Source organism: Hemitrygon akajei, chromosome 27 (assembly GCF_048418815.1).
Source record: "Hemitrygon akajei chromosome 27, sHemAka1.3, whole genome shotgun sequence".
Lineage (NCBI taxonomy): Eukaryota > Metazoa > Chordata > Chondrichthyes > Myliobatiformes > Dasyatidae > Hemitrygon > Hemitrygon akajei.
The window spans coordinates 27,113,785-27,128,268 of record NC_133150.1 but is presented as its reverse complement, the minus strand read 5'-3'; positions in this window follow the sequence as shown (position 1 = coordinate 27,128,268).

Here is a 14,484-nt window from a genome sequence, read left to right as displayed (position 1 = left end):
ATTATTAATAATATTACATACTAAACCCAGAATATTACTTTTTTGCTTGGTTTTATCTATCTTTACAGGAAATTAAGTAAAGAGTGGAAGAGTTGGTGCAGTTTCAACCCTGACCTTTGGTGCTGTCTATGTGAAGTTTGTATGTTCAACTTGAGACGGTGTGGATTCACCTCAGATGCACTGGCTTTCTCTCACATCTCAAAAGATAGAGTGATTGTTTAGTGAACTGGCCTTAGCAGGTTACCACTAGTATAGGTGATTGGTAAGTGAATCAAAGGTGATGGGTGCATGTCAGTGAACTGGTTACAGGAAATAAGTAAAGAGATGTGATTGATGAGGTTGCTCTGAGAGTCTAGACAAATATGAGAACATGATTATTATACCTGAACCTTAAACATCTTCTCATCACATCATGAAAAATCCTAGCTCAACCCTTCTCCTTAACAGCCTGATTGCATTGCTCTACTAATCCTGACCCAAACACTCTTTTCCCCACTTCTGGCCCAATCACCCTTCTCTACTGACCTTGACCCACAGCCCCTCCCTACTATTCCTGACCTGGCTTTCTATCTATGATCCTGATACAATCTCTGCAAATAGCATTTTGCATAAATATCCCTATTGAACCACACCCTCTCCCACCCCCCAAGCTAATGATGTATACACCAAGATGTTTGCAAAGGAAAATTCTTTGTTTGCCATTGATGAACCAATAGACTATCTCATCTAAGTAAGTTTCTAGTCAAGAGGGGCACCAAAGATAAAGAGGGTATTTGATAACACTCCTTGTGTAAAAGGAATCATTGGGAAGCATGATGAGCATTTAATTGTTTGCCATCACAGACTTTGTTTGGACCCAATTATCTTTGAAAAATGATTTGAATTGATTAACATGTGTCATAATTAATACATAAGTTGACTGGCACCCATAGCAAGGATTAGATACTCCATGTATTGTGATCTGTTGCAATTTATGGGGCAGTTTGTGTGGCAGTAAATTTGGGGTTGTTAAAACATCACTTAGCCACATAATTTTTAAAAAGGTCGCTGCGTTTTACATTAATTGCCGATGAAACCTACCACAGATAGCCAAGCCTAGTAATTATCAGAATGTATCCTTTTAATATCATGATAATTGTCAGAGAAATGATCATTCTCTCTTGCCAGAAAATAATTAATTATGAAGTCTCATTCATTCAGTTTATGAATTATTTCAGGAGACTTTACAAATCCTTACATGGTTTTCCTAACTGTCTTTTTCCACAGTCCTAATTCAATCTTTCATTATCCATTTTTCTTTTCGGACTAAATTTGACGCTGAATTTATTTGTACAAATACAAGCTCCTTTCTAAACCACTTGGTTATAGAGATGCACTTCGTTTCACCAACATTCCAGGGACAATGTTACCTTTTTGGCATCATTAATTACCATTGCCTGCAAATTTCAGAATTTTAGGTTTAATACCACTGACATTTATCATGAAATTTGTTGTTCTGCAGCAGCAGCACAGTGCAATACATAAAAAATACTATAAATTACAATAAGAAATATAAATAAATCAATTAAATAAGTAGTAAAAAAATAGTGAGATATTGTTCATGGGTTGGTTCATTGTCTGTTCAGAAGTCTGATGGTGAAGAAGAAGAAACTGTTCCTAAAATATTGAGTGTGTGTCTTCAACCTCCTGTATCTCCTCTCTGATGATAGTAAGAATAAAAGAGCAAAAACTAAACAACATAAACATAAAACCAACTGAGCAAGCTCTTCTTTCACAAGATCTAGTCTTATATTTCATCTGGAGTCATAGAAAGAAAACAAGGACTTTGGTCCACTGAATCCCACTGAGGCGGTTCACAAGGACGATTCTGGGAATGAAAGGGTTATCATACAAGGAACGTTTGATGGCTCTGGGTCTATGCTCACTAGAATTTGGAAGGATGAGGGGGATCTTATTGAAACCTTTCGAATGTTGAAAGGCCTAGACATGGAGTAGATGTGGAAAGGATGTTTCCCATGGTGGGGGAATTTCGAACAAGAGGGCACAGTCTCAGGATAGAGGGGCACCAGTTTAAAACAAAAATGTGGAAAATTCCTTTAGCAAGAGTGGTGAATTTGTGGAATTTGTTAGCACAGGCAGCTGTGGAAGCCAGGTTATTGGGTATATTTAAGGCAAAGATTGGTAAGTTCTTGATTGGACATGGTATGAAAGGTTACAGGGAGAAGGCCAGGAACTGGGGTGGAGGAGGAGAAAAAAAAATGATCAGCCATCAATGAATGGCGAAGCAGACTCCTTGGGTCAAATGTTCTAATTCTGCTCCTATGCCTTATGGTCTTATGGTCAAATCCACTCTGATCATTAACTATTTCTTAACCAAGAAGCTGAAGGAACTCAGCAAAACATGAAGCACCTGCAGAAGGAAATGAAGTGTTGATGTTTCAGATCAAGACCATCCATCTGGACAAAGGCCTCAACCATTTCTCACCACTGATTCACTGAGTACCTCTCGCTTTGTGTGTGTTGCTGCAGTTTTCAGCAAATGCAGTCCCTTGTGTCTCCACTTTATTTAAAACTCATTTCACAGTTAAATGTTAATCAACACCTTAAATGTAACTGACTATTGCCTGCCAACCTATGCAGTATGATTAAATCAGAAATGATCACTTAATTAAACTGCCTTGTTGCTCAAGAAAATACAAAGGCATCCTTAGAAAGCATTTTGGATCAACAGTAACTTCCTTACCCAAAAGTGGATGATTGCTGTCTTCTTCAATACAATTCATATTATTATAAAAATCTGTAAGAAACAAGCATTTGAACAATTGACTAATGAGAAAAGAGAATGCTTTGTAATTATTCTGAATGAAATTTAATGTGGTTAGAGAGAATTGTTTTAAAAAGAAACAAAATACTTACCATTACTATCTCACAAATTTCATTCAGAGTATATAATCTGTACAGCTCACACAATTTCAAATTACTTGGCTGAAACATTTTAGAAAATCTCAGGAGATTCTTATATCTGTCAGTGATTTCAAAAAGGCCAGATTTATGAAGCACCTTTTACACCTCATTTGGGATCATTCAGTGTGCCTCGCAGTAAATTAAGTCATTTTATTAAGTGTGGTAGTACAGGAAATGTGGCAAGCCATCTATTCACAATAACCTCCCACAGTTTCCAAGGTAAACCTTAATTTAGATAAAAGTCTTTAAAATTATGTATCAGGTTTACAATTAAATCTCTCAATTGCATCTTCCATTCAACCATCAAATCTAAACTCTAAGGACAAGACTTAGGGCAGCAAGTGTTACTGAGCAGAGAGAACTTGGGGTCCAAGTTCATAGCTCCACAGGTGGATAGGGTCATTAAGAAGGTTTATGGAATGCTTGGTTTTAATTAGTCAAGGCAATGAGTTTAATAGTCAAGAGGGTATGTTGCAACTTCAGTTAGGTCACATCTGGAGCATTGCATAACATTCTGGAAGGATATTGTGGCTTTGGAGAAGATGCAGAAGAGGTTTACCAGGATGCTGCCTGGTTAGAGGGCATGTGCTATCATGAGAGGCTGGACAAACTTAGGTTGCTTTCTTTGGAGTGGTGAAGGCTGAGGGGAGATCTGATAGAGGTTTATAAGATTATGAGAGACAGAGATGGAGGAAGCAGGATGTACCTTTTTCCCAGTGTAGAAATGTCTAATACCAGAGGGCGTACATTGAAGGTGAGGGCGGGGGTGGGGTGGGGTTAAGGTTCAAAGGGGATGTGACGGATAAGTTTTATAACTCAGTGACTGGTGGATGCCTGGAATACGATGCCTGTTATAATGGTAGAGGCAAATACATTAGAGGCCTTTAAAAGACACCTGGATAAGCACATGAATATGAGTAGGATGGAGGGATATGGATGTTGTGTAGGTAGGAGTGATTAGTTTTCATGGGTTTTTTAAATTTACTTTTTAGCTGGTTGTGGGCCGAAGCATCTGTTCCTGTGCTGTACTGCTCTATGTTCAGGCAATCTTCTAGCCAAACAACTGACACGCAAAAACACTGACACACAATTCTTTTATCTTCACATCCTCCATTTTACTGACACCTATACAATGACACACTCAGTGGCAGATTTTAGGTTCACCTGTACACCCGCTTGATAATGCAAATATCTAATCAGCCAATCATGTGGCAGCAATTCAATGCATCGAAGCATGCAGACATGGTCAAGAGGTTCACTTGTTGCTCAGATCAAACATCAGAATGGGGAAGAAATGTAATCTCAGTGACTTTAAGCATGGAATGATTATTGTGCCAGACAGGGTGGTTTGAGTATCTCAGAAACTGCTAATCTACTGGGATTTTCATGCACAATAGTTTCTACAGAGAATGGTGCAAAAAAAACCCCAAAACATCCAGGGTGTGGCAACTCTGTTGGCAAAAATGCCTTCTTAATAAGAGGTCAGAGGAGAATGGCCAGACTGGTTCAAGCTGACAGAAAAGCAACAGTAACTCAAATAACCACACATTAGTGGTGTGTAGAAGAGCATCTCTGGAATGCACAGCACTTTGAACCTTGAAGTGGATGGGCTACAGTAGCAGACGACGGCAAACGTGCACTCAATATAAGTAGCTGCTATACCTAATAAATTGGCCACTGAGTACATCGCTTCACCTTCACTCTTAAAATTGTCAGCAGGGAACTAAGTGGCAAGGCAGCTGCAGCAGTGTGACAACTGCACCATGGTCATACACTCGTAATGATGCCTCCAAAAATTGGTCATGTTAAATTAAAAAGCAAAAAACATCCACTAAGTATAATTTGGAGTTTCACATCTCCTGCCCATGTGCATCAATAATGACATTGTTGATCAAGTTAAGTGGTCCCCAGGAAATATTGGGGAGATTGTTATAGATTTGCATTAACAACTTGTAATCAGTTTTTTAAAAAGCAGCATCTGGACAAATTTGTACACATTACAAACTGCTAGGTGAGAAATTTTTTGGAATTGAATCCGCCTTAAGGTAAATTTCATGAGATGAGATACAGAATTGGAGGATTGAGATTTTAAATCAGCAAATAAAACAGCATCCCATTTGAGGAGAACATACAAAACAGAATGTTCTTCTTAATCAGAAATAATTAGCAAGTGGTAATAAATCAGTTAATCTGTTTTAGTGATATTGGTCAGGCTTAAATAAAGAAATTCAAGATACTACATGGAATCTTTACAACTGCTAGAGAGGGCAAGAAGGGCTCTGGTTTAACATCACATCTAAAAGACTCCACCTTCATCAATGGAAAACTCCTCCAGTACCAGATGGTGGCATCACCCCCAGTTCTGTGTGCAAGTTACTGGCGTGTAACTTAGCCAAAGCTGATTACATTGTGAGAAAAGGGAAAATAAATAATAAAACCAAATCTCCAGCCTGAAGTGTAAATTATCATGTCTGGTACTATCAATCTCTGCCTTGTCCCTCATTAACACATTTTGCACTATAGTTGCTCAGTTGGTGTTGTATGAAATTACATGAACAGTTTGCACCATCTATAAATAATGTGCATTCTACTGGGAAAAAAAACATTTTTAATTTTTATTGCCCAAATTTAGTGATCCACAGCATTTGATAAAGTATTATAAACAAGTTCAGTAAGTTTTCAGAAAGGTTAAAGTCCTGTAAAGCCCAAATTATACTTGGAAACCATTGATATCATGGAGTTCACTGGAAAAGTAATACCATTTGCTGGAATTCATATTATTTTAATATTTTTATTCAACTATAGATAATAATTATTGTAATATCAGATGTGGTGGTAACAGAATCTGTTCAAGTTGATTATCTTCTGCCTCTTCAGTGTATTAATAAACACCAAGAACTATTTACTTGGTGACATACCCTCATTTGGGTTTAAGTTCTAGAAAAAAATTATGTTGATTAAACAGGATGTAACACAAATCCTTTTCACATCAATCTAGGGCATTCAACAGTATTCTACAACACAAAGTCTATCATTCATGCAGGGAAGATTATTCTGGATTGAATTTAATTCCATCCTTTCCTAGACTTGTTTAAACTTAAGCACCTCGGTTTTCCAAATTTGATGGAAAACAAATGAAAGTCAATAAAAGTGTTGTCAAGCCTAGTGCCCACCATTGACCCCCTATCTTTCAATTTGAATGCAAGAATAAACTTTACTTTCAAAGTCACAGATGGAAACAATTCTCATGATGTTTGCATTAAAAACATTGTAATGCTCACAGTCTCACATCTCTGTCTTGTCAAAAAAAAATTGAATGATTTCATATTTGAATGCCAGCTACACATCAGGGCATCCCTGTGTGAATACATAGATTAATCTTTAAATATATCCCAGACAGAGGATAAAACTGGAAACACAATTGATATGAGTTTACCCGTGGTACTTCCATTTAAAATAAAATCAATTTAGACTGAAAGATATGTTTTATATCACTTTAGACACAGCACAGGTTTCAGGACCACAAAAGAAACATTCTTTCCTTTCATTTAAACATTTTGAATAATAAAACGCATGGTGATCTTTGTATGTTTTTAGTCAGTTTTAGAATATGCTCAATTTTTTATCACTTTCTTCTGTAAAGTAGTGAAAAACAACACAGTGGATGATAGGTATCACAGTCTGGACAAAATGCTGGCTTTGCTTGTTGTCCACCAGACATAATGTCCATGGGATAATGAGTATGTTGCAGGAGAAGCTAGGTGTGGCCTCAAGAAGGGAAGAAATAGTGTTTGGTCCCAATATTCTCAGGTAAATATGAAGGGTCTCATAGCATTATTTTAGTGACAAATAGGGGATTTATGACAGTGTGGTGGCCATCGTAAATCCTACAGTCAACAATCTGGATGATGTGAGAAGTTGCTGTATATAAATTACCATATTGCAATTGTGAATTTACATCCAAAATTCTTAACTGGCTACAAGCCATTCTGAGACACTCTGACATTATTAACAGTCTAATTGTAATTTGTTTCTTTAACCTATTTGAATATGATACATGATCATGTACTACAGTTGTGGATTTTTAGAAATTCTGCCTAACAGCATGTTAAATATTAGCTTTATCAGTCACGTGTACATTGAAGCATACAGTGAAATGCGTCGTTTTACAGACTGATGAGTGTGCTGGGGGCAGACTTCAAGTGTTGCCACATTTCCAGTGCCAGCATAACATACCGAGAATACTGCATCCAGGACCTTAACAGGGAGAAAATGGTGTCCAGCAGCGCCCTGGGAAGATGCAGTCTGCGAGGTGTATGAGCGGAAACTTGTAAGATACGCTGAGCTGGCCACAGAGGCTAAGCAGTGTGGGTGGAAGGTGCAGAGTTTCCCGGTAGAGGCTGGCTGCAGAGGATTTGTGGCTACTTCCATGGTCAGATTGGCAAAGGGATTGGGTGTTCGAGGCACGGGCCAGCACAACTCTCGGAGGTGGCCGAGCGAAGCAACCACTGGTTATGGGTGAAAAGGAGTGAAGCAGCAGGGCCCTGAAATGACCCATGGGCGGACAGATATGGAGTGGGGTGCACCTGGGACACCGGGTCGCACTGTTGAGCCCTCTGCAGATGTGGTGGGCTTAAAATGACAAAACATCTAAGAAAGGTGTTGCCCACCTGATGACTCCTGGGAAGCATCTGCCGCACACCAAGCCCCACCTCAAGATCTCTAGGCTATGACCCAAGTTAGGATCTGCTTATCAAAGGATTGAAACATTTAGTCCTCTGAGCTCAACCATACAACTCACTAAACCTAACTGTGTATTTTTGTAATGTGGGAGGAAAACTGGAACACATGGAGGAAACCCTCACCGTCTCATGGAGACCCCTTACAGACAGTGGTGGGAAATGAACTCCAACAGAGACCTCTGCTGCTGTAAAGTGATTGCACTAACCACTGTGCTACTGCGCCACCAGTATTAATTTCAATTATTTATATTTCTCGACATCCTGTAAATGTTATATTCCAGCAATAAGCACAGCACGATTGAGGTGTTGGTAGCTGGAGCTGATGTGTTCATGTTTCAGCATTTCTTCTTTGTTCATTTTCTCTTTGAAGGGCACACATGACAGAGTGAGCATTATCCAAACACAACCAAAAACACCCTAGATAATTAGTTTCTTCTCTACATTTTGGAGAAGCAATAGATTGTGCAATAGCTTTAGCCTGTACAATAGGGCTGAGCACAGAATTAAGAGCAGTATAAACTTTAGGTTAAAAAAAACGTGCCCGAACATGCCTAGAGCTTTGGTCATTCAAGATCTAAACTCACACAGAAGATGAACCAAAACAATGCAATGAAATATTACTGTTCCACTTCCACAATTATTTTAAAATATATGCAGTGTTACATTATGATTAAAATGAATATTTAACTTCAAAATGTCATTCCCCGTTCCACCAGTAATGTATTCTGAAGTGATACCGGTGATTTCTGGAGCTAAATTTGAAAACCCTTGGTTTCTAAACTGAGGCCCTTTGTTGATCAGGGTTGACCATTGATATTGCATCCTAACTGTCTACTTGAGACTCAAGCCAGGGCAGTACAATATGGAGAGTGAGCTCCACACGCCACTCCAAAGGCGTGACAGAGACCATTACAGTTTGGCACCAGGAGTTGCCAGTCAGCATTGAACTCAGTGTCGGACAGCTCAGAGTTTGGCGACTCACACTTCAGATTTTTCACAGGGTTTACTCCCAAAGCCTTCCCCATGAGTGGGTATAGCTGTAAGGCAGTGGAGGCTTGAGATCAGAGTTTTCCTTCTCCTAGGTGAGCTGTCAGCCACAGCTGATGAGCTCCATCTGCCTGAAACAACTGGTTTTAAGGCACCAGTAACCCACCTTTGCCCCTTCTCCTGTCAGTAGAAATTGTTCCCTTGGGCTTAGTAGCTAACTCATACCTGAAGGCCAGGAGCTGGACTTGATCGTCAGAGAACTATTTAAGACGCACACTATTGGGAGCATTTAATAGGTAGTGGGAGCTTATCCTCACTACCACCTCTGGCTACGGCATACTTAAGGAAACTTTCTAAAATAAGTGCTTATTTTAATAAGATGATTCTTACTTGCTTAAAGAAAAAAGAGACAAAGTTCTTCTTAATAAATCATTACATCATGTGCTAGTTAATAAGCCAGTTCCGTTAAGCAATCAAAAGCATTGGAGCCAATTAACACTGCAGATTTTTAAATTATGTATTACTTATGGGGCTGCTGAATTAATAGTTAAATACTGACAAATGCAATAACTCTGGATCTATTGCAGTCCCTCTAAACAAAACAAAATGGCTTCTATTCTATTAGAACATATAGTATAGCCCAGTACAGGCCCTTCAGCCCACAATGTTGTGCCGACCCTTAAACCCTGCCTCCCATATATCCCCCTACCTTAAATTCCTCCATATACCAGTCTAGTAGTCTTTTAAATTTCACTAGTGTATCTGCCTCCACCACTGACTCAGGCAGTGCATTCCATGCACCAACCACTCTCTGAGTAAAAAACCCTCCTCTAATATCCCCTTTGAACTTCCCACCCCTTACCTTAAAGCCATGTCCTCTTGTATTGAGCAGTGGTGCCCTGGGGAAGAGGCGCTGGCTTTCAACTCTATTTATTCCTCTTAATATCTTGTATACCTCTATCATGTCTCCTCTCATCCTCCTTCTCTCCAGAGAGTAAAGCCCTAGCTCCCTTAATCTCTGATCATAATGCATACTCTCTAAACCAAGCAGTATCCTGGTAAATCTCCTCTGTACCCTTTCCAATGCTTCCACATCCTTCAGAGGCGACCAATGAGAGGGAACTTGATGACAGTGAGGACAATATGAATGAGGTTGAAGTTCTGGAGCATGTTGATATTAAGGGAGAGGAGATGTTGGAATTGTTAAAATACATTAGGACAGATAACTCCCCGGGGCCTGACGGAATATTCCCCAGTAGTGAGGCGACCAGAACTGGACAAAGTACTCCAAGTGTGGCCTAACCAGAGTTTTATAGAGCTGCATCATTACCTCGCGACTCTTAAACTCTATCCCTTGACATATGAAAGCTAACACCCCATAAGCTTTCTTAACTACCCTATCTACCTGTGAGGCAACTTTCAGGGATCTGTGGACATGTACCCCAAGATCCCTCTGCTCCTCCACACTACCAAGTATCCTGCCATTTACTTTGTACTCTGCCTTGGAGTTTGTCCTACCAAAGTGTACCACCTCACATTTTTCTGGGTTGAACTCCATCTGACACTTCTCAGCAAACTTCTGCATCCTATCAATGTCTCTCTGCAATCTTCGACAATCCTCTACACTATCCATAACACCACCAACCTTTGTGTCATCTGCAAACTTGCCAACCCACCCTTCTACCCCCACATCCAGGTTGTTAATAAAAATCACAAAAAGTAGGGGTCCCAGAACCGATCCTTGTGGGACACCACTAGTCACAACCCTCCAGTCCGAATGTACTCCCTCCACCACAACCCTGTGCTTTCTGCAGGCAAGCCAATTCTGAATCCACCTGGCCAAACTTCCCTGGATCCCATGCCTTCTGACTTTCTGAATAAGCCTACCATGGGGAACCTTATCAAATGCCTTACTAAAATCCATGTAGATCACATCCACTGCACTACCCTCATCTATATGCCTGATCACCTCCTCAAAGAACTCTATCAGGCTTGTTAGACATGATCTGCCCTTCACAAAGCCATGCTGACTGTCCCTGATCAGACCATGATTCTCTAAATGCCCATAGATCCTATCTCTAAGAATCTTTTCCAACAGCTTTCCCACTACAGACGTAAGGCTCACTGGTCTATAATTACCCAGACTATCCCTACTAACTTTTTTGAACCAGGGGACAACATTCGCCTCCCTCCAATCCTCTGGTACCATTTCCGTGGGCAACAAGGACATAAAGATCCTAGCCAGAGGCTCAACAATCTCTTCCCTCGCCTCATGGAGCAGCCTGGGGAATATTCCGTCAGGCCCCGGGGACTTATCTGTCCTAATGTATTTTAACAACTCCAACACCTCCTCTCCCTTAATATCAACATGCTCCAGAACTTCAACCTCATTCATATTGTCCTCACTGTCATCAAGTTCCCTCTCATTGGTGAATACCGAAGAGAAGTATTCATTGAGGACCTCACTCACTTCCACAGCCTCCAGGCATGTCTTCCCACCTTTATCTCTAATCGGTCCAACCTTCACTCCGGTCATCCTTTTGTTCTTCACATAATTGAAGAATGCCTTGGGGTTTTCCTTTACCCTACTTGCCAAGGCCTTGTCATGCCCCCTTCTTGCTCTCCTCAGCCCCTTCATAAGCTTCTTTCTTGCTACCCAATATTCCTCAATAGCCCCATCTGATCCTTGCTTCCTAAACCTCATGTATGCTGCCTTCTTCCACCTGACTAGATTCTCCACTTCACTTGTCACCCATGGTTCCTTCACCATACCATTCTTTATCTTCCTCACCTGGACAAATTTATCCCTAACATCCTGCAAGAGATCCCTAAACATCGACCACATGTCTATAGTACATTTCCTTGCAAAAACATCATCCCAATTCACAGCCACAAGTTCTAACCTTATAGCCTCATAATTTGCCCTTCCCCAATTAAAAATTTTCCTGTCCTCTCTGATTCTATCCTTTTCCATGAAAACGCTAAAGGCCAGGGAGCGGTGGTCACTGTCCCCCAAGATATCGTGGACCCTGGTACCAGGGAAGCAACAGACCATCCGGGATTCTCAGTCTCTCCCACAGAACCTCTTATACAGTATACAGCATGAAATTCTTAGGACCAAATGGGATATATTCCAGGGTGCTGCAGAAAGCAAGGGAAGAGATTTTTAAGCACTTGCTGGATGCAAGTGATGTCCCAGATGACTGGAGGGCAGAAAAAAGCAAGGCAGCATAATCAAGACTATAGATTTGTGACCTATAGATCTGTAACTATAGATTTGTGAGCTCATCATCAGTGATATTGGGAAAATATTTGAGGGAGCAGATATAGATAAGCTATCATAGAACTGTTAATTTGTGGTTTATTTACAAATTCTGATCCATTCAGCAACCTAACGATATAGAGGATATACTGCACATATATACTGATGTGTTCTGTCCATTACCCTTGCAGTCTCAAAATATTATTATAGTTTTATCTTACTGTAAGGGGAGAAACAGGTGGATAAACCAGACTTTAAGTTAACCAATGGTACATTTTGTCCAGAGAAGTTTGCTACTGGAGGACAAATTACTATGAACTAAATCGTTTTTTTTCCCCTCTTCCTATAATGCCTGTTTTCACTTTAGGTTTTCAATTGTACATGAGTCAGAAATTCTGTTATCGTAAGACTTGCAAAAAAGTGACAGATATTTACTTTTGAATGCCACATTCTTTTTTTTTCATAAAGCAAAAAGTTGTAGCTAGTGAAAATCAAACGTTAACAAACAAAATGTGTTTTGTGGAAAATACTGGGAGTTTTCCTGGAAACACTCGTCAGGTCAGGCAGCATCCATGCTGACAGAGGGTCACAAACCCAAACCAATGACTGTTCCTCTTTCCACAGAATTTGCCTCACCTATTTTTCCAGCATTTTCAGGTGTTGTAATTGCATTCTGCAATATTAATTCTGACTTACTCTGCATTTTGTATTCTATTTTAACATTCTTCAAATCTACATTTATTTGTTATAATCTATGACATCTATAACTTATCTAAAGCAAAAGATTTTAAAACAACATATGACCTGCTATTATTTCTTTTGTTGAGCTTACTGATCAAATGGATTCTAGTAATTCTGCAACTCCCAACCTGCCCAGTGCAGAAGGCAGGGAAGGAAAGAATGATATTACTTTAGATTTAGAGGCAGGTTACCAAAATTAATTACACAATCAACTCATGAAGAGTGGCACTCACACTCTGATTTGCCTGATTACAGGAAGCTATGCATTTTTCAAGCAAACCAAGGGTGGCATAGTGGCTCAATTTGGCTGCTCCTGTGACCCAGGGTCAGTCCTGACCTCTAGTGTTGGCTGAGAGCAGTTTGCTCATTCTCCACAATTTTAACTGAAAAGGCTTGAAGGACTGTTTTCTAATTCAACCCATATCAAGGCCACAGAGTTATAGCAGGGAAATAGGCTCAGCCATGAAGCAAGTGCATAGGTTTCCACCTCTGCTTTTCTGCCACATCCCAACGATAATTGGTCTCTGTGAATTGCGCTAGTGTACGAAAGTTGTAAAATCTGAGGAGTTACGGGAATAAAATGGGGCTGATGTTGTATCAGTGTAAATGTGTGCTTGATGGTCATAGAATCCTACAGCATAGATTCCATTCCAACCAATGGGTACCCTTCTGTATTTACTCCCATCACGTAGTACTCAGTGCCCAGCCCTCCAAGCCTGTGATTCAAATGTTCATCTTCTAGACTCTTCTAAAATGCTGTCAGTGACTCAGCTTCAAATGTACTTTCAAGCAATGTATTCCAGGTATATAGTTCTCTGGATGAAGAACATCTCCCTCATGTTGCCTCCGAATCTCCTACATCCTTTGGTTTTATCTACCTCTTATAGAGGGGAACATTTCCTGCTGTCTACCCTGCCTACAGTATATCCCAACATAAATTAGTTCAATAATACCCTAACATGGGACAAAGTCATTATAAGCTACTCTAGATGAGTTTCTCATGCATCTTTGCAGTTTCAAAGCGTCCGATCAAAAAAAGATCTTTGAATCTACTGTATCTGTTAGGCCACCAATTGCAATTTGCCCTTCAATAAATCAAATGGAATATCTTTAGGAAGAACTTATGCAATACAACTAATTACAAATATAATTTCCATCAGTCTTAAGGAGCTTGTTTAGGAGTGAGCTATCATTTGCCAGTGCAAATTGTAAATGTATACTAAAGACTGAGTCACCTATTTTGAATTTCAGTTTCTGATTCGAGATTGCTTATTGTCATTCTTCAGTACACAAGTGTAAAGGAGAATGAAATGATTTTTACTCCAGGTCTGATGCAGCGTAAACAAAACACAATATGCATAAAGATCGCAATTTTAAAAGTCTGTTAAATCCACTTAAATCATAGTTCTTTTATTTACATGTGTACTTTTGAGCATTTCTTTAATCTCTCAAATGCTTTGTATTATAAAAGTAAAGTCAGCAACTAGGTTGGAACTGTGGGCAATATGAATAATCTGAAGAAAATCCTGGACTTTAGTTTGAATCTACAAAGGCATAACAATATGAGAAAGATAAGTATCAAAATTGCAATGGGCTATTTAAACATCATTTTCTATTTCTACCAGGATCGGCATTCAACTCAAACTATCAATACTTGAAGTAAATAATGACAGAACTAAGAAATATAAAGCAAATTATTAGAATTCGCCTGTGTGGGACTTTGAAAACATGTAATTTGGTGATACTGATCAGACTGAAAATGTTCTAACGTTGATATAGTAGCCACTG